The following is a 21,716-nucleotide window of genomic DNA, read 5'->3' on the forward strand; positions in this document are numbered from 1 at the left end:
CATAAAGGTTATTTAGTAATATATAACTTAATTTTCAAATATGTGAAATTGCATGTACACTTTTGTAATTAAATTTTAACTTCATTGCAATATGCTTAAACAAAACTCCACCCAGAAATCACCCTAATGGACAGTGGGGAAGGGAAATACCCTCAGTAGGATTGTCTACTGTACTGAATTGAATAGTGTCCTCCCCCCAAATACGTGTTCACCCATAACCTGTGAATGTGACCTTATTTGGAAATAGCATCTTTGCAGATATAACCTAGTTAAGATGAGGTCATACTGGACTAAGGTGGACCCTAACCCAGTAACTGGTACCCAGTAACTGGAGGAAAATCTGGACATGAATACACAGGGAAAATGCCATATGACCACAGAGGCAGATTGGAGTGATACAGCTGTAAGTCAAGGAACACCAAGGATTGCCAGCAACCATCAGTAGCGAGGAAGAGGAGAGAAATAATCCCCCTGTAGGGCCTTCAGAGAGAGGATGGCCCTACTGACACTTAGATTTCAGATTTCTAGCCTCTGGAACTATGAGACAATAAACTTTTGTTGTTCTAAGCCACCTGATTTGTGGCTTAGAAATGAGGAAACATATATATCTGCCTTGTCTGAAGTGAGAAGACAGATGATGTACCTACACTAAGTCATCATGTGTGGTTGCTAACAATTTGGTTGGATAGGTAGGGAAGGAAACAGATTGAAAGATTGGTGACAAGAAAGCATAGAGAAGTGGAATGTTGGTGGTCTTCTTTGGAAAGGACACAGACTGCAAAGATATTTTTGTCTGGGGCGCCTGGGTGGCTCAGTCGGTTAAGCATCTGCCTTTGGCTCGGGTCATGGTCCCAGGGTCCTGGGATCGAGCCCCACATTGGGCTCCCTGCTTGGCGGGAAGCCTGCTTCTCCCTCTCCCACTCCCCCTGCTTGTGCCCCCTCTCTCGCTGTGTCTCTCTCTGTCAAATAAATAAGTAAAATCTTTATTAAAAAAAAAGATATTTTTGTCTATATGAATGACCAGCAAAGGATGTTCACTACGGAGGAGGCTCTTAATAATCAAGTGGACAAAATGGCATGCTCTGTGGATGTCAGACAACCTCTTTCCCCAGATACCCAGCACTTATTCAGTGGGCCCATGAACAAAATGATTATGGCAGGGATGGAAGCTAGCCATAGACTCAACTACACGGACTTCTTGTTACCAAGACTGACCCGGCTAATGCTATTGCTGAATGCCTTATCTACCAACAGCAGAGATCAGCACTGGGTCCCTGATAAGGCACCATTGCCCAGGTTGATTACATTGGAACTCTTCCATTTTTGAGAGGGCAGAAAATCCTCCTCACTATAATAGACACATATTCTGGATATAGATTCCTTCTCTACCCATAATTCTGCCAGGATCTCCATCAGTAGACTCCCAGAATGCCTTATTCACCATTACAGTATTCCAACAGCATTGCTTCTGATCAAGAAACTCATTTCATACCAAGAGAAATGCAGCAGTGAACTTAAAAAGCCTATAGAATTAACTGGTCTTACCACATACTCCATTATCTATAAGTAGCTACTTTAACTTAAAGGTGGAATTGCTTACTGAAAATTCAGTATGGCGCCAGATGTGAGAAAACATCTTCAAAGACAGGGTTCCAACTTGCAAAGTGCACTATATACTTTGAATCAGAGGTCATTATATGGTGTTGTCTCCTCCACAGCCAGAATACGTGGATTCAGGAACCAAGGGATGTAACTGGGAGTGGCTCCTCTCACCATTATATCATAACCTACTCACAAATTTTTGCTTCCCATCCAGGCAACTCAGATTTGCTGCTTTAAAGGTCTTTGTTCCAAAGGGAGGAAAGCTTCCAGCAGGGGACACAACAACACATGCACTACATTGGAAGATGAGGCTGCCACCCGGCCATCTTAAGCTTCTTATGTCCCAAACCAATGGGCAGTAAAAGGCATCTCTCTACTGCTGGAGTGACTGATCCCAGTTACCAAGAGGGAACTTAGGTTGCTACTAACCCATGAGTACAAATAGGACTATATCTGGAACCCAGGGCATTTCCTGGGGCATATCTTAGTACTTCCATGCCCAATAGTAAGTGTTAATAGAAAACCATATTCAAAAAGGGGCAGGGTAAACAGTATGGAGATTCCTCAGAAAGTTGAAAAAAGAGCTACCCTACAACCCAGAAATGGCACTACTAGGTATTTACCCAAAGGATTCAAACATAGTGATCCAAAGGGGCACCTGCACCCCAGTGTTTATAGCAGCAATGTCCACAATAGCCAAACTATGGAAAGAGCCCAGATGTCCCTCAACAGATGAATGGATAAAGAAGAGGTGACGTGTATGTACACACACACACACACACACACACACACACACACACACACACACACAGAGGAATATTACGCAGCCATCAAAAGGAATGAAATCTTAGCATTTGCAACAACATGGGTGGAACTAGAGAGTATTATGCTAAGCGAAATAAGTCAGTCATAGAAAGACATGATCATATGATTCATATTATTTCATTCATATGTGGAATTTAAGAAATAAAACAGAAGACCATCGGGGAAGGGAGGGAAAAATAAAAAGACAAAATCAGACAAAATCAGAGAGGGAAACAGACCATAAGAGATTCTTCACTACAGGAAACAAACTGAGGTTGCTGCGGGGGAGGGAGGGAGGGAGATGGAGTAACTGGGTGACAGGCATTAGGAGGGCACATGATGTAATGTACACTGGGTATAATATGCAACTGATGAATCACTGAACTCTACCTCTGAAACTAATATTACACTATATGTTAATTAATTGAATTTAAATAAAATAAAATTAAAACAAAAAGAGGCAGGCATATTGAGGACTGAGATGCTTCAAGAATGAAGATTTAGGTCACTCCACTAAGAAACTGACCAGCTGAACTTCTAGTTCAGAGCAAAGGAAATACAGATAAGTGTTGGAAGAACAGGATCATAAATATCAACGATGGCCCCGTGATCAGTTACAAAAACAAGGACTGCAGTAGTTTTGTATATTTTCTCATTTGTTGTGTATGTGCATTTATTTGTAAATATTAACCATTTTCTTCCATTATTTCATATACAAGCTTTTGGAGGTTAACTTTACAACTTAGTCTTTAGTCTTTCGGTAATAGAATATTTAGTAAAATTGTGACTGAATTTGAGAAACAATATAGCCAGTGTTAAAGTATAATTTTTTAAAAGATTTTTTTAAAAGATTTTTTATTTTTAAGTAATCTCTACACCCAAATGGGGCTCAAACTCATAACCCGAGATCCAGTTGCATGCTCCACTGACTGAGCCAGCCAGGGGCCCCTCAAGTATCATTTTTTAATTTTTAATTTTTTTAAATTGTGGTAAAATATGCATAGCAACATTTACCATTTTAACCATTTTTAAGTGTACAGTTCAGTGGTATTAACTACATACATATTTTTGTGCAACCATCTTTTATCTTTTTCCAGAACTTTTTCATCTTCTTGAGCTGATAATCTGTACCCATTAAATAATATCTCCCCATGTTCTCCCACCAGGCTTTGGCAACCACCATTCTACTTTCTGTCTCTATGAATTTGACTAGTCTAGGACTGATTTATTCAAGATATATATTTTTTGAAAGTTAAGATCATGGGACGCCTGGGTGGCTCAGCCGGTTAAATGTCTGCCTTTGGCTCAGGTCATGATCTCAGGGGCCTGGGGTCGAGCCCCGCATCCAGCTCCCTTCTTGGTGGGGAGCCTGCTTCTCCCTCTCCCTCTGCCCCTCCTCTTGCTCATGCTCTCCCTCTCTGTGTCAAATAAATAAAATCTTAAAAAAAAAAAAAAAAAAAAAGAGGGGCGCCTGGCTGGCTCAGTCCTTAAGCATCTGCCTTCGGCTCAGGTCATGATCCCAGGGTTCTGGGATCGAGCCCTGCATTGGGCTCCCTGCTAGGCGGGAAGCCTGCTTCTCCCTCTTCCACTCCCTCTGCTTATGTTCCCTCTCTCGCTGTGTCTCTTTCTGTCAAATAAATAAATAAAATCTTTTAAAAAAAAAGAAAGTTAAGATCATAACTCTCATACAAATATAAAATGAATATGTGTCAGAGGTTTTATTTACCTCATTAATTAATGAGGAAGCCAGTAGCATATTACAACTAGATCAAAGGAGAATTCAAACAACAACCACACATATATAGGATACAAGGAATGCTGGAATGAATTTATAAAAAGATACAAAATGGTCTAATCACCACAAAATAATCAATTGTATTCCACTAACACAATTAATTTCCATTTCCATGGGCTGTCATTTGCATTATTATTAGTTTCCTACCACCCACAAAATAGTAAAATACCCCCCAAAAAAAACCACAATGAAAGAAAAAGATAATTAGGAAGTGTGCTCAAGGCAGTATATTCAATAATTATATGCATAAAACATGGATGAATAATGACAAAATAACACTGAGTGGGGCAAAAAAATGGGAGAGGACTGTTACAGTTTATTGCTTGTCAGTTCCAAAGCCACCTGGAGCTGGCCCCGGTGAACTCTTCTCATTGGCCAGCTCCCAGTGTCGGCCTTACAGCAGAGGGCACTGGAGGGACACTGCAAGTAGCAGAGAGGTAGGTGGCTTCCCTTCCTAGGTCTTCCTGTTCCTCGGCTGTCTCCTATGAAGAGACCTAAATGGATCGCTTCCAGTTGACCCTCCCTGGTCTGCAGGCTGCGCCCCAGCTCTGGGCTGTTGCAACACTCCACTGAACTTGTCTGTCATCAAGTAGACTGCAGCCTTATCCTCTCCAAGGAGGTCTGAACCTTAGCTTCATGTTGGGGATGGGGTCTCTTCCCAGTGGGTGGGTGGATATTCTTCCTCAAGCATAGAGGTAGTAATGTTGCTTACGTTTGCTATTTTGTAGCAAACCTCTTTTCCCTCTCTTAATAGTTAACCACCTTTTATTAGCTCATAATGTTACATTAAATATTCTCTGATAAATTATGGGTGTGGTCTCTGTTTTCCAGACTGATACAAACATAACCTTATTTATTTTCTTCCTATTCATTTCTTAAACTTGTCACATCCTTATTATTACCCTAAGGAATATATATTAGCATGCTCTCCTGTTCCTTTCATATCCTCCCAAAGCATCCATCATATTAATAATATCTAGTATTTTAGTTCTGTGTTGTAATGGATATATTTTCTCTTTCTCTTTTCTTTGGTTCTAGTTGCTTTTTCTTTTTTAAGGCTACAACAAACTTTACCTAAATATATGATACATTTACTTCTGATAAATCTTAAAACACATTAGGATTTTTTATTTTTCTTCTCATTTCTGTACTTCCTCAAAAAAAAATTTTTTTTTTTAAGATTTTATTTATTTATTTTACAGAGAGCACAAGTACGAAGGGCAGCAGGCAGAGGGAGAAGGAGAAGCAGGCTCTCCGCTGAGCAGGGAGCCCGATGCAGGGCTCGATCCCAGGACCCCGGGATCATGACCTGAGCTGAAGGCAGACGCTTAACTGACTGAGCCACCCAGGCGCCCCTCAAAAATGTTTTCAATCTGAGTCTTTTTGTGGCAAATTTTCTGAGAACTCGTATTCTTGAAGCTGAATATCACTTTTCCTATGCCTTTATATTTGAAAGACAATCTGACTGAATACAATATTCTAGGCTCAAGTTATTTTTCAGTATAACATATACTACTCCTTTGTCTTCCTGCAGCCAGTAGGCTGTTGAGAAGTCTAATATCAGTATGATTCCTATTCCTTTGCAGATTATATGTTTTCTCTTTCTAGAAAGTTTCAGGCCTTTTCTTTATCTCTAGTACTCTTTCACTATAACGTGTGTAGGTCTGATTTTTCCTTATGTCTTCTCTGAACTTTCTGATCTGAAATCATTCATTCTTCCTTAGTTATGAGAAATTTATTATTTCTTATAATATATCCTGTTCTTATTTATTCTTTTAAATTTTGTCTTTTGAGACTCCTCTTACAAAGATGCTGACACTACTACTTCTATTCTCCATATCTCTTTGCTATGTTTTGTTCATTATCATTTCCTGCTAGCTTTTCCATTTGTTTGATATGAGTTTCTAAAGGAGAAACTCAGCAAACTACAGCCTATGGGCTAAATCCAGCTTGTCATCTGTTTTTGTAAATAAAGGTTTATTGGAATAGTTATGTTCATTCATTTATGTATGATCTATGGCTGCTTTTGTGCTACAATGGAAGAGTTGCATAGTTGCAACAGACCATGTGACCCACAAGGTTTAAATATTTAAAATACTTGCCATCTGGCCCTTTACAGAAAAAGTTTGCCAATCCCTACTCTACACGATAGGAACAATTTTCTTCTTTCTATCCTGAGGGCTTAGAATGTACCTTTCCCAGGTTTGTTGAATGAATGAATAAATAAGCTTTGAAGGACAAATATTATATCAATAGGTAGAACTGAGAGAGATTTATTTCAAAAGATGAAAAGAGAGCATTCTAGCTAAAGGGAACAGAAATAGTATAAGCAAAGGGGTGCCTGGGTGAGTCAATTGGTTAAGCATCCAACTCTTGATTTCCGCTCAGGTCTTGATGTCAGGGTTGTGAATTCAAGTCCCACATTGGGCTCTATTGCTGGGCATGGAGTCTACTTAAAAGAATAAATAAATTTGTTAAAAAGAAAAGAAACAGTATAAGCAAAGATGTAAAAGTGAAAAGGGTAGATTTCCAGTAAAGCAAAATATTTAACAAAAGTGAAGCTGGAAAGACAAACTCTTTTGGGAAGTCTGGGGTCTAGAATGGGGAGTTGGTGCTTAGTTCTCTTTGCAATTGCCAGATATGTCACATGACCGGAGATATGCTTTAGGAGGACTCATCTGGCAGCATTGTGGAGAACACACTAGAGAGAGAAGATAGAGGAGGGATGGAGAACAGTTCAGAGGCTACTGGAAAAGTGAAATACAAAGGAGCTGACTCAGTATGGTTGATGTCAGCTCAGAGACACAATGCAGCTTGATAGACTCACTGTACTTGGTCTACATCCCAGCCCCACAGTAGCCTAACTGTGGGGTACTAAGCAAGTTGCTCAGTCTTTCTGGATTTCAGTCTCTTTGTCTGTAAAACATGGTGATTCAGTGAGGATCCAATTAGGAAAATAACACTCATGCCAGGTAATTTAATAGAATTTAATAAGGGAAGACAGTCTTTTAGGCTGAAGAGCTGAAAGACCAAGGAGGGGATTAAGCAACTGCAGGAAGCAATGGCCACTTCCAAGGCTGGGACTAAGGAAGGACAATGTTAGCAGAGCCCAGGAGGCAGAGCTGCTGACCGGGACCTGTGGGAACTAGAGCTGGGGAGAAGGAGCAGCCACTGGCGCAGAGCCATGCCCAAAGCAGAGAGAGGAGAGCCACTCTGGAGTCTCCTCTCCCCCTGCCCTCCTGTCTCCTTCCAGTGACATCTATTGGCCAAACCTAGACAGAAGTCAGTTCCCAGCAAAGAAACCTAGGAAAGGTGATTGCAACAATCCACCCCTTGTGATTCACAGCAAAGTAGAGGAAGAGCAGGGACTGGATGTGAGGCAAACATGCAACTCCGCAGCACACATGGATGTATCACCAGAGGTTACTGTGACCAGCGCAGCTGAGTCTACACACTGGGCCACCACACGGTATACAATCAGTAAATGGTCAAGGGTTCGGGTTTTTTCTTACCCTTTCTTACATCTCTATCCTCATCTTTTACCAATTTCCTCCTATTTTGGACATATTGAACTATTTCTAATTTCTAAAATTCACCGTGAACTCCATCACTTTGGGACTTGTGCATGTTTAGCTCCCTTTGCCACACACCATTGTGCCCTTTCCTGATGACTTTCATTTCCCCCAACTCCCTCTTTCTTTTTGTTATTATCCTAGGTTCGGCCTCTGGCAGGATGTTGTCCCTGAGTCCATCAACACCTCTCCCATAGCACCAGGTAGACTGTATGACAATGAATTTATCTCTTTGTTTTAGTTTTCTACTGCTGTATAACAAATTACCACAAACCTAGCAGTCAAAAACAGCACACATTTTTTACCTCACAGTTTCTGTAACTAAGAAGGCCAGCATGCTTTACCTGCGCCCTCTGCACAGGATCCTACCAGGCTGGAATCAAGGTGTTGGCCAGATGTATCCTCCTCTGCAGGCTTGACCAAGGAAAGATCCGTTTCCAAGTTCCCTTGGCAGAATTCATTTCCTTGCAGTTGTATGACTAAGGTTCCTATTTTATTGCCAGCTGGTGGCCAAAGACCACTCTCAGTTCCCAAAGGCACTTTCCAGTCCTTATTTTATGGCCCTCTGTACAACATGGTGATTTGCTCCCTCAAGGCCAGGAGGAGAGCTTCTGCTATAGCTTCAAATATCTGCTTTCCTCCTCCTTGGGCCCCTAGATCCTCTTTTTAAAAAGAGCTCACCTGATTAGGTTAGGCTCACCTACATTCAAGGAGAGAAAAATTAAATAGCAAACACATACCAGGACTGGGATTCTTGGGGGCCATTTAGAATTCTGCCTTCCATACTCACCTTCTAGATGTGAACTGTCCAAAGACAAGGCAAGTTTCTTGTTTGTCATTATATCCCAGAATTGAACAGAATTAGTACCTGACACTTAGCAGCTATTCACTGAAAGAATGAAGAAATACAACAACAAAGGGAAGGGAACTTGTAGGGGAGGGAGATATTAAATATGACTTGGTAGGTAATGGACATTTGAACCTGAATCCTGGGTCTATAATGGTACCATTATAAAAAGGTGAAAACCAAATAGGAGGAATTAGGTTGAGTGGGTTCTGGTTATGGAAGAATGAGTGGACAGAATGAAATAATATGTATTTCATACTTCATATGCTGAGTTTGTTTTGCCTATGGCACAACCATATGGAAATTTCCTGCGAACAAATGAGGGTGAAAGTCTGGAACTTAGAAGAGAAATATGGGTCAAGGTGAATCATAGTAATGAGTATTGAATTCTTAAGTTGTGCCATAGTTGGTAGGGTACTCTTACCACCAATCCTTCTCCCATAACTTGGCTTTTGTATTCTGGCTCTGACTCACGTCTTTCCCTTTTCTACTTCCCAACTATTTGATTTTCCCATAATTACTCAGATTTTTCTTATCCTCGTCCTATTTAACCCTCCAGATGTAACTGTCAGAATAAAAACCCATTGCCAACTCTCTTGGGCCTGCTGATGTGGATTTAACTGTAATAAACATTAGTTGGGATATTTATACTAATCTAATTATGTGTATAGTGGTGAGAACATGACCTTGACCAACAGAAGAGCTGGGTTCAAGTACTGCCTCTGTTTATTTGCTGTATAATCATGATCAAGATGAATGATCTCTCCGAGCTTATTCCTTCTTTATACATGAACTAGATATCTACGCATGTTTTCAAGAGAATTAGATAAAATTTCGTGTGTGAAATGTCTGATAAATTGTAGAAATTCAGTTAAATCCTTGCATTAATTTTTTTAGAGAAAAATATGGATGTTGTGCTCATATTCTTTTGCTCCAGATTCATTGGGATTTTTCAAATTACTATTAGACATATGAAATCAGTTTAACAATATTACTACATGACTAAAAAACATTCATAATCCCCACTAGGATTGGGAAGCAGTATGTAGTAGCAATGACTAAAAACTCACAGATGATATGAAATTCATATTGTACTGGTTAGAAAATGTGATGTCAGGTTACTTGGAACCATATTTTCTGCTAAATATTCATGATGAAATAAAGACAGTTATTTTAATTCCAGTAATATTGCACCTAGTTCTTTTTAGAGCTAAAGACAGCAGGTTTATATTTGCATATCTGCCTCCCAGGTTGAGATGTAAAGCTAGGGATTTCTGTATCTGCCTACAATCTATGCTGAGCTCTCAGCACACTTTCTTACGTGGCCTCAGGGATTATGATGGCAGTCTTCCAGTCTCCTATTCATTTTCATAAGGTAGCCACAGTAGTCTGTCTAAAATGCAGCCTGGGGGCACCTGAGTGGCTCAGTCGGTTAAGCAACTGCCTTCAGCTCAGGTCATGGTCCCAGGGTCCTGTTATCGAGCCCCGCATCGGGCTCCCTGCTCAATGGGGAGTCTGCCTCTCCCTCTGCCTGCCGCTCCCCCTGCTTGTGCTTTCTCTCTCTCTGTCAGATAAATAAATAAAATCTTAAAAAAAATAAAATAAAATAAGATAAAATAAAATGCAGCCTGTTTGAATCTCCTACTCACTGCACTTAGGATGAAAGGAAAACTCTAGGTTGGCATGGCTGGTACTTTACCAGCAGCTTTCTGTTGACCTTTCCTGTCTTCTATCTTATCCCTGCCCGTCATAATCTTTGCCCCAAGGTCCTACTACCCCCTCTTTGTGTTCTTTTTTTGGGAACTGGCTCTTCCACCACTTTCCCTTACCTGGTTTAAGCTAAGCTTTCCACCTCCCTCACTGTCACCTTCTCCTCATCGACACACCTCCCAACTCTGGGTTGCTTGTTTTCTTTTACAAGTGTATGCTCAGCTTTCAATTTGGTTGGGATTTATTTACACTTTGAAGAAATTATCCCTTTGAAATATACATGCAGTAATTTCGGAGTAACATAATTTAAACTGCCGGTCTTGCTAACTGCAGAGTTTAGGAGCGCTTCAGGCTGGCCAAGCAAACAGCCGTCCGTGTCGTGATGCAGGCACATTTCCCACCAGTCTCCATCTTAACATTATGTTCCTGCCCCTTTGTACCATTCGGGCGCTCTGAGAATACAGCCTATGAATTTCTGTGAGTCCCAGGGGGTTCACTTGTTTGTCTTTAAATTTTAAGTAAAAACATGGCTGAAAATTGTCAAGTAGCATCCCAGGAGTCCTTACATGAAGAGGCAGTTTTAAAAGTACTCTTTAAAAAGGGAAAAGAGGGGGGGGGGCACCTGGGTGGCTCAGTCAATTAAGCATCTGACTCTTGATTTCAGCTCCGGTCATGATCTCAGGGTCGTGAGATCCAGCCCTGCATCGGGTCCATGCTGGGCATGGAGCCTGCTTAAGATTCTCTCTCTCCCTATCCCTCTGTCCCTCAGTAGTAATTTCTACACCAACATGGGGCTCGAACTCAGGATCCCAAGATCAAGTGACCTGCTATTCTCACTGAGTCAGCCAGGTGCCTCAGAAAGGCAACTTTTTGAAAGAAAAAAAAAAAAACTCACTAGAATAACTATCCTGCTTTTTATTTATTATGAAAAAATTAAGGGGTACCTGGGTGACTCAGTCAGTTGGGCATCTGCCTTCGGCTCAGGTCATGATCCCAGGGTCTTGGGATCGAGCCCCGCATCGGGCTCCCTGCTCAATGGGGAGCTGGCTTCTCCCTCTCCCACTTCCCCTGCTTGTGTTCCCTCTCTCTGTCAAATAAATAAATAAAATCTTTAAAAAAAATTAATTTTGACTTAAGTGTTTTTAAGTAACCTACCATCTTTCCAGAAATTAATCGATAGAAGTATGCATTGGAATTATTTATTTACTTGTTTCTGCTAGGCACTGGAACCTTTGTTATTGATACAGCCTATCACCTAGCACATTGCCTTAAGAATATCCATATAAATGGAATGGACTACTTTCTGAAGCAAAACTACATCATCTTCTACAAAAAATTTTTGCAAAATGACATCCTTCAGCTCCAAAAGCAGGAAAATAAAATTATCATACTTTCACTGACAACCTTATTTACTAAACTGACCACAGTTTGAAGGTATTAGGAGGTAGTATGGGATGATTAAAAGGAACATGACAAAGGAAAAAGTTTCACATAGGAGTGGTAAAGACAGATTATAAAATATTATTATGCATATATATATTACAATGAAATATATTAGTTCTATAACAAAAAGGTTAAAATATTTGTTATGGTTAGAATAGATACCAATCTCGGTTAGAAACTTTTAAGAACTATACAAACACCCGTCTGTCAGAGGTGACTCCTGCTCAGAGATGACCTCTAAAGCTTTCATCTAGAGGCACACCAAATTTCATCAGGGACACCTTCATTATTTTAGTTGTTAAAGTAAGCCAAATCAATATCATCATGGGAGCATAGGGAGTAGGAAGAGGAGTTATATTTTGGAAAACAATCCATGGGAAATTAAGTGAGGTAACCAAAGGTTTAATTTGGAAATGTAAATATCTATTGATTGGGTTTTCAGTCAACACCGTTCATGTACACAATGGAGTAATGAGGGGCAAAGCAATAGGGACAAGAAGGAGGAAGAAGAGGAGGAAGGTGAAAAGAAATACAGAGGGCACTAAGTGGGTTATTTTCATACATTATATTAATTTACATTTACATATGACATTTGAATAAGGTAATCTTCATCCAAATAATTTCACCCAGTTTAAACCATTACGATACTGTAAAAACCCATCTGAGCCATTCAATGTAATCTTTCTGCATCTCTTTCAGTGGGGGAGGTGAGATGGCGCAGACTAGACTCGATGCTTTCCTTGTTGTGTTCGTAGAAGGAATCGAGTAGCATTTTAACTAGACATTAGCTTTCCCTTCTTCCTTTGGTTCTGTTTGCCAAAGCCCCTACCCCTATGCGGATTTTCTGGGGTTGGGCTGGTGAAATGTAAGAACCCAGAGGATGGATTCAGGAGATCTGTTTCCCATGCCACTTTGTAGCTTGTGGACACTGGGCACACCACTTAATTTTCAGCTCTTCGGTTTCATTATTTGGGAAATGGCGATAATGGTGTATCTGTTTTATAAGGTTGTTGCGAAGATGAGTCGGGCCTGTGTGTGAAAAGCCCTCCATAAACTGGAAAGCACTCTCTAGATGTGAGTTATTATCTCCTTTGAAGGGCACAGAATCTGTTTCGATTGTATAGGGGATTGCAGAAAGACTCCTTGACACTTTTAGTCAGAACTTGACACGGAGCTGAATGTCTCTGTAACACGAAAGGGTTCTTGTGTCCCACATCAGCCCGGGGCAGGGTCACCCACGCTGCCTGCGCGGTCACTGCAGTATTCCGTCCTCAGCGGTTGCTCGCCCTGGATCCTCCCACCGGTTTTCCGAGGAGGGCGGCGATGTTCCTAGCCATTTGGGTGGCGCCAGCTAGAGGGCGTGGGCCGGGCTGATCCGCTTAGCGCCGGGCTGCAGGGCGAGGGCGGGCCGGGCCGGGCCGGGGGCGGGGTCTCCCGAGGAGGGCGTGGCCTTGCCTCCGGGGCGTTCTGGCGCTGCCGGCGCGCCGAGCTTGGGAGCCAGCAATCGGGCTAGCGCGCGGCTACTGCGCACTCGGCCGCCGCCTGCGCGCATCGCGGGCGCAGCTGCATTTTCGCCTCCGCGCCTCGCGAGTCGAGACCCGTGCGAGCCGCCTCCGAATCCCGGGAGGACGCGATCCCCTTCGCTTTCCGCACCCGCGCCCTTTCCCCACCGCAACAGGTCAGGGGAGGGCGGAGGAGGTGGCGAGGGCGCACGACTTGAGACTGGAGAAGCAAGGGTCAGGAAGGTAAGCGGAGCCTTGTGCGCCCCCGGGCTGGGGGTCAGCCTCGCCGGGAATGCCGCAGCCGCGGACTTCTGGGAAGCCCAGGCTCTCCCCGCCTCGCTGCCTGCTTCCCAGCACGCTGACTCAAGTAGCTGGCGTTCCCACTTTTCCGGTGGGAACCTTCGGGGGGAACGGGCGAAGGAGACGCGGAGCTCGCATCACCCTTGCAAATCCGGGGCAGGTAGCGTCTGGAAGAACTGGGGGTGGAGCGGTGGGAAACACAGGAGAGTCCCATTTTCCTTCCCCACTCCCCCAAATCAGTCGTCTGCTGGTGCGCCCCGCGTCTTGCGGAAGGATGTTCGGTTTTGGAACCTAGACTCGGGGTTGCGTAATAGAAGCGTCCCAGAAGTTTCTCGGGGAGTAAAAGCGGGGCTTTTCTCTCTTCCATCCCGAGTTCCCCTTACCTCCCCCGCCGTCATTGTCACCCCTCCCCCTTGCGTCTGATTGAGAGAATTAGTGGATCCAATCCGATCTAATTGTGATTGAGATGGAGGCGCGTGTCGGTGGTCCGCAGCCTCGAGAGAGGGAGGGGGAAAGTTGAAGGTGGCACCTTCTGAGACTTGCCCCTGGGGCGCAGGGAGACTGCATCTGCAGAACGTGGAACTGGTTAATTTCTCTTGATTATTTTTTACGCCGGTGTCTTATCCTCGTGTGACTGCTTCTTTCGAGCCCCCCGACGCTGCGAGCGCCAAGGTCGTCGAATTAAAAGGGAGAGGACTTGGAGAGTTGTGTGAATCGTACCCACCTTAACGTAATGGTAGTTAGGTTAATGAATCTGCAAGGGATCTTCGGGGGTCTCGATACTTTCTTACTAGGTTGGTTGGTCTTGCAGGAGTTTCTACACTCACATACACCCCAGTATTGTTATGCAAATTGCCCAGGAAGACCTTTGGCTTTGGAGGTGGAGATGTGTCCGTTTCTTCCGGGAGCCAGTCTCTCGCGGGGAGGGGAGGTGCGGGGGGCGCTTGCAGACCATGTTTTGCTATGTTTTAAGTGTGGGATGGGGCAGTTTTAACCCTGTTGGTGCACGTTGAGGGCTGGGGGCCGGGGGATGACATACCATCGAGGAACCAGACAGATTTAAAACCTTAAAGGCGAAACCGGAATTAAGGCGAAGACCCAGTGTTCCCTGGGACAGTTGCAAAGTGAAAAAAGCTCAGAAATTGAGATACAGAAACATCAGGCGAGGGAGCGCCCTGAGAAGTGTGGGGATTTTGCTTGTGCAAGATTATTTCAGAGCGAGGTCATGCAGAGTTCGTAGAAGGTAGGCAGAGGTGGGATACCTCTGCCGGAGGTACGTGTGTCAGACTCCGGGTGGAGATAGAAGGCACGTAAAAGAAAAAGACCTTTGGACTATGAGTCTAGTTATGCTCAGAGGCTTGAGAATACGTAGGCATGGCCCTGTTTCAGTGTTTACTTCCTCTGTCTAATGTATTTCCTTAGCTTGCCTTTCATCTTTAGTGGAAAGGATTCCTTGAGTGGATATTCTGGACAAAATTCACAGGAGAGTTGAAAATTCTGCATGGTTCCCTGCTTTAATTTAAAGGTGTTGTCTCTTGCCACTGTTAGAAAATACTGTATTTGAAGATAAAGACGCAGGGAAGGAATGGAGAGTACTAAAGAATAATGACCCAAGAGAATGGAGACTAGGAGAGAAAGCAAGAGAATAACTCGTGCTACTTGTGTAAAACTAGAAGACTAATTTGAATTTAGCTAATTTAGGAGAGGGGGAACCACAGAAAGGACTTGGGATCTTTAAGACAAAGAAGTATTGAAGAGTAGGACACAAGGCTTTGAAAAAAATGAGTTTAGGTGCACCTAATGGCTCAGTTGAGTCCAACTCTTGATCTCAGCTCACGTCTTGATCTCAGGGTCGTGAGATCAAGCCCCTTAGGCTGCATGCTGGGTGTGGAGCCTACTTAAATAACAATAAAAATGAGTTTAGATATTGGGGGATCCCCCCCTTTTTTCTTTTTCTAAATATAACTTACAGGGATGATGAGACTAGGGGTGTAGGACCTGCAGAAAGAAAATGAACTGTTAACTTATCAGAGTTAACATGTTTTATACGTTCACTGTAGCAATCAAATTTCTGTGGTGGCTTTGGCATTTGTGATTTGCTTAACTCTTCAACTTTGTAAAAATACAATCTTGAGGAATCACAGTGTGTTAAATTAGAATACAAAGGTCATCCAGGGACTGAGAATTTATGGTCAGAAAAGCCCAGTGATTTTATTTTATTTTTTTTAAGATTTTATTTATTTATTTGACAGAGACATAGCGAGAGAGGGAACACAAGCAGGGGGAGCGGGAATGGGAGAAGCAGGCTTCCCGCCAAGCAGGGAGCCCGATGTGGGGCTCGATCCCAGGACCCTGGGATCATGACCTGAGCCGAAGGCAGATGCTTAACGACTGAGCCACCCAGGCGCCCCTAGCCCAGTGATTTTAAACACTGCTTTCTCCTGCAAAATGTGGAGTATGCATGCATTTTTTGCCACCAGAAGTCACTGTTTCGCTGTGAGGTTATAAGACTTAATACTTTGAGGTAGAGTTAGACTACATCAAAACTGGCTGTCTCTTCTGCGTCCTATCTGGTTTGACTGCATTTTGAAGGAGTGGGTTGAGCTAAAAGTTACTGTTTTATTAACTAAAATTCTCAATTGATTTTGGATTAAATTTGGAAGAGTACTGTTCAATTACGATATATACGAGTTGCATGTCTGAAAATGTCTACAAATCACTGTAGCCATGTGATTGTTCAGTTGAAATTATATTGCCTTGAGTTGAAAAGATGGGTAAAAAAATTAAGTTTAGAAAAGCAAAATTGTTTTCAGTATTTTCCTTTCTTTGGAGTTTTTTAAAAAGATTTATTTATTTATTTATTTATTTATTTGAGAGAGAGAGTGAGAGCACGCATGCACAAGCGGGAGGGGCAGAGAGAGAGGGAGAGAGAATCTTCAAGCAGATTCTGCGCTCAGCACGGAGCCCAGGAGCCCAGCACGGTGCTTGATCCCACAACCCTGAGATCACAACCTGAGCTGAAGCCAAGAGTCAGTCCCTTAACCGACTGTACCACCCAGGCATCCCTCAATATTTTTTCAAGAAGCAAGTGAAAGGAGTTTCATGCTCAACTGTAATTTGTGCTTTCATTAAACGAATTTGCATGATCATTTATGAAGTTAATTGGTTGTTCAAATTATACATCTTTAAGATGGACTTATGCTTTCACTTTTTAAAAGGTAGAGCTAATATATGTATAAATATTTGGACCATTGTAAGACAGGGAACAATATACCCTGCAGGTGTCTCTGAAGGTATGGCAACATAGTTGGGATAGTGTCCTTACTATTAAAGCCCTATACTGAAAGCTGACCTTCAACTTGAATTCATTTGCTAACTTAGATATGTCTGTTGAAGCTAAAAGCTTGAAGTTCCTCTATTTTAAGAACTCTAGATTATTAACTAATTTTTCAGGATATTGAGAAAGTATGTTGGAGAGAGTACAAATTAAGGAACTGCATTAACATAAATCTACAAAGTTTTGTAAATAATATTTTCCTCATTAAATTATAAATTCTGGGGATGCCTGGGTGACTCAGTCATTTAAGTGTCTGCCTTCAACTCAGGTCATGATCCCGGAGTCCTGGGATCAAGTCCTGCATCGGGCTCCTTGCTCAGTGGGGAGCTTGCTTCTCCCTCTGTCTGCCGCTCCCCCTGCTTGTGCTCGCTCTCTCTCTGTCTCTGTCTGACAAATAAATAAAATCTTTTTTTTTTAAAGATTTTATTTATTTGAGAGATAGAGAGAGAGCGTGAGAGGTGTAAGGGTCAGAGGGAGAAGCAGACTCCCTGTCGAGCAGGGAGCCCGATGTGAGACTCGATCCTGGGACTCCAGGATTATGACCTGAGCCAAAGACAGTCGCTTAAGCAACTGAGCCACCCAGGCACCCCAAAATAAATAAAATCTTAAAAAATAAATAAATAAATTATAAATTCTGTTCCCAAACAATCTTTAATTGGCTGTAGTTTTCTAGCTGTCTCTCTCTTTTTTATACACAGTAGTTTATTTAATATTTACTGACTTGAATCTCAGATTTTATTCAAATAGATTTCATAAACCCTGTAATACATTTATTAAAATCCTACCGCAGTGCAGAAGTAAACGTGAAATATGTAGTTCTTTGTAGGTACACATCCTTTACTCCTGTTTATATATGCACAACAGAGTATTGTAGAATTGAAACCCTGAGGTTCTAAGGCCATCAGGGTTGCTAATAGGAGTTTCTGTCTTATGCCTTAGGACAGAACTTCTTCAGTAGTGTTCTCCAGGGGAAGAAAATCAGCTGATTTTCTTAAATTAGCTGGCCCATTTTAAACATGACTAAGGATTTCTTGTTAGAGTGACTTTTTCCTATTAAAAGGCTGAAATTATTGTGACAAGTGGAGTCCAGAGGAGTCAATTACATCATTAATATAATACCTCATATTCATTCCTAATACCTCATATGTATTGAGCATCTTCTATGTGCCAGGCAGTACTCTAAGCTTTGGAGAAACTGTGGTAACACCATGATCAAGAAAGAAAGAGCTCATGCAGGTGGACTTTACATTCACATAGCATAAAAGCTATTTACCCACAGCTTTCAAATAATGTATCATTTAAGCCTAATTGCAGCTCTAAAGTTGGGAGTTCATTTTCCATTTTAAAATCAGGAAATTGAGTTGAAGAAGTTAAGTGACTTGACTCTGTGACTCAAAGCCCGGTGCCCTTTCCACTATGGTACACTGAGTTGGCTTTGTTGATATGTGGTTTCCTGTTTTTCAAGAATTACAGCTTGACTCTAAAATATAAATAGTGTTTCTCCCTTGGCTAAGTAATTCTTTCTGATCATTATGGGAATAAAAAAGCATTCTGGACATATATTTGTGACTCCAAAGGAAAATATTATGCAGGCCTATTAAAAAGACATTTGATATTTATTTGCACCATATAAAGATCCTTACCTTCCTAAAAAATTATATGCAAGGGCTTATGAAAAACCATCTCCCTTAGTGTTTGAAATCTATTCAAGTTATGCAAGGTCAGTCACATCCCTATGTGAATCAGGATATACCCATACCATTTCCTTCAATCTTATAGATTCAGTGAATATATGCAATATAGCAGTGGTTTTCAAACTTATATTGTCAGAATCTTCTGGAAGACTTATTAAAACACATGTCTCCCCACCCCCCCACCCCCCAATTTTTGATTCAGTAGGTCTGGGGTAATGCCCAAGAATTTGCATTTGTAACATGTTCACAGGTGATATTGATGATGCTAGTTCTGGAACTACACTTTGAGAACTACTGCCATATAGCAGAGAATTTAAAATTTTAAAAGCATGGTTACTGAACCAGACAGCTTGGGCTTGAATCTTGCATATGCCACTTACTAGCTGTCACACCTTAGGCAAATTGCTTAACTTTTTGTCAAAAACTGAAGGCTCTGCGATTTTACCCTACTTTAACAGGTTAACCTGCCACAGTTTCGTGGGCTCGACTTTATTGCTCATAATAATAGCCATAGCCAGAGTGTCAACATTTTCTTAGACTGGTTCCTTAAGCCCCAGTTTCCAAAGCGAGACGCAGAGAGTCAGATGACACCTGGAAATAAAGAGGGTTGCATTACAGGAGAGGAATCCTGAGCTTAGGGAAACCTAGTCTTTTATAATGGGCAGTGTGCCCTTTGCTCCGGAGGGAGAGACAGTATTTTGTTTATACTGCTCAGTAAACGTGCTGCCCTGTGCTGTAGGAGACACTGTCTATTTTCCAAGGCTGTTCTCTATACAAACATCCTTAAAGATTGTCTAGAACAAAGACAATTGGTGCCTCTGCTTGTACAATATGCAGAAATGCCATAGACCCATGGAAAACTGGCCCCTAACACTTTTCCATTCCCTTACAAGATGGGGTTAATAAGACTGTTACTCTAATAAGATCTCCCTTACTGGGTAGTTGAGTAGATTAAAGGTACTAAAATTTGGCAAGTACTTGGAGCAGAGCATAGTAAGTGCTACATAAATATTTCCTGTTATTATTCCTGAAGGAAAAATGTGTGTGTGTGTCTTAATGGTAAGTATTACCTTATAAGATGAAATAATTGTTTTACTGAGTATCCCTAACATTGAGTTTGTTCCAAGGAACTTCTTTAATGGGTCTACATTTTAAAATGGGATAATGCATTGTTGTACCAGCCCGTGGGGAATGAGGCAGAAACATTTACTACCAATATTCATGTGTTCTCTCCTGTTTCTCTGCCTCGTTACGATTACATAGAATCATGTGACTAATTCTGGGGGTGCCTGGCTGGCTCAGTCCAAGGAGCATGTGACTCTTGAAGAGTATGCAACTCTTGATCTCGGGGTTGTGAATTCGAGCCCCATGTTGGGTGTAGAGATTACTGAAAAAAAACAAAACAAAACAAAACACAACCCAACAACCCATAAATAAACTTTTGGAAAAAAAAAAAAATAGTCATGTGACTAATTCTGTCCAGTGGGCTATCTGTGGGAGTAACATGTGAGCTAAAGCATTTAAGTGGCCCTCATGAGACCCTCCAACTCTCTTTACTATGGCAAACCCTGAAGCCACATTTTGAAATAGTGGAGATTCCAACAGTTTGGGTTTCTCAATGTGGAGAAAAGCTCCTTGCCCTCTTTCCTACCCCAACACACCAGTATGCAATGGACCTGAAGAGTGAGTATGAAATAAACCTTTGTTCTGTCAAACACTGAGATTTTGATTTAAATTGCCACTGCAGGATAACCTGGATGACCCTCACTATCTTCCAGTGCCTGTATATAAATATCATACCTACCTACTGCAAGAAACTTGACTATTTTAAAATATAGATTCTGGATGGATATATATATATCCATATATATATGGATCTAGACTAGGAGCTTGCATTCTGTTGAGGGTATGAGCAGTTAACACTTATTTTTATTATTTTGCATAAAGTAATTTCAGATGGTAAGTACTATGAAAAATAAGTGTGGCCAGCATTGTTACTTTCCTCCCAACACCCATTCCCATTTTTTTGTTGTTAGAAGAACCTTAATTGTGTGTGGGACTACATTGTGCCTAGTCTTAGGTGATAGATCATGCTTGTTCTTAGCCAGTGCTAACAATTTGTATCCTAACTTACCTGCCTCCCCTGCAGCTTTAGGAGGCCATGTGACCTAGCTCTGGTTTTTTGATAGGCAAGGTCTTGGGGAAGGATTTTCCTTTCCTAACAAAAGGAGAAAGATGTGGCTGGCATAGCCACACCTTCCTCTTCTCATCTTCTTCCAGCCTTAAATGTAGGTAAGATATCTGGTTATGGTAGCAGCCTTTTTGTACCATGAGGTGACAAGCATAAAGACAACATGCTAAATATGGCAGAGCAGAAAGAGCCAGAGTTCTTGGTGGCCTCATTGAACGGCTAACACTAGTGGCTACTGGACTTGCTGTGGAAGTATAAACTTCCATTAATTAAGCAGTTGTTACTTGCAGCTAGACACATTCCTAACCCATGTAGATTATAATGGAATTGAGAATGGTTGGCTGGAGGATATGATTGAAGGCACAACAGTACCACATTAGCTGCTGTAACCAGGAAGGCCTCTTTGAGAATGTATCTTTGAGCAGAGACCCAAATGATGAGAGGGAGCCAACAAGGTGTGAAATGTATACTTGAGTTTGGGGTAGCACTGGAGTCCTCTTGAACAAGGATTTTGAAATGAAGAGACAGTTGGGGAAATCCATGATGGATTTCTAAGCTATGGGTGCCACATGTCATTGGAGAGCTAAAGGAACTGTGAGTGATCAGATCACTTTGGGGCCTTGGGAGATTATGATCTGCTTGGGGCAGAGTTCGGGAGAATGCTGATGAAAACAGTGTATGATCCATGACTCACCCCTGACACATTGCCTGTTACCAGGAGACTGTTAACTCCTGGAGGAATGTGTGTGGAAGGGAAGGGAAGTAGACTTGACAGGGACTACTGACCAGTCCACACTCCCTCTGGAATCCAGACGGAGTTCTTTTCCTCATATTCTCCTTTGGGAACTGGGTCATGGTCATGGGGCTTTGAAACTTGCTTATCTCTGTTGTCATTGAAAAGCAATATATGGATTCTCCC

The 21,716-nt window shown here is 41.9% G+C and overlaps 1 protein-coding gene across 3 annotated transcripts in view; it reads left to right on the forward strand.

The window, feature by feature from the left end:
* The first annotated feature begins 13,243 nt into the window (after positions 1-13,243).
* AFF1 (AF4/FMR2 family member 1) overlaps positions 13,244-21,716 on the forward strand; it is a 203,216-nt gene continuing 194,743 nt past the window's right edge. For all 3 annotated transcript variants that reach the window (XM_032400746.1, XM_032400747.1, XM_032400745.1), the window contains exon 1: positions 13,244-13,518. The gene's annotated coding sequence lies outside the window, so the exon portion shown is untranslated. The remainder of the gene's footprint in view (positions 13,519-21,716) is intronic.

This window comes from Phoca vitulina, unplaced genomic scaffold (assembly GCF_004348235.1).
Source record: "Phoca vitulina isolate PV1807 unplaced genomic scaffold, GSC_HSeal_1.0 scaffold3, whole genome shotgun sequence".
In the NCBI taxonomy this organism is placed as follows: Eukaryota; Metazoa; Chordata; class Mammalia; order Carnivora; family Phocidae; genus Phoca; species Phoca vitulina.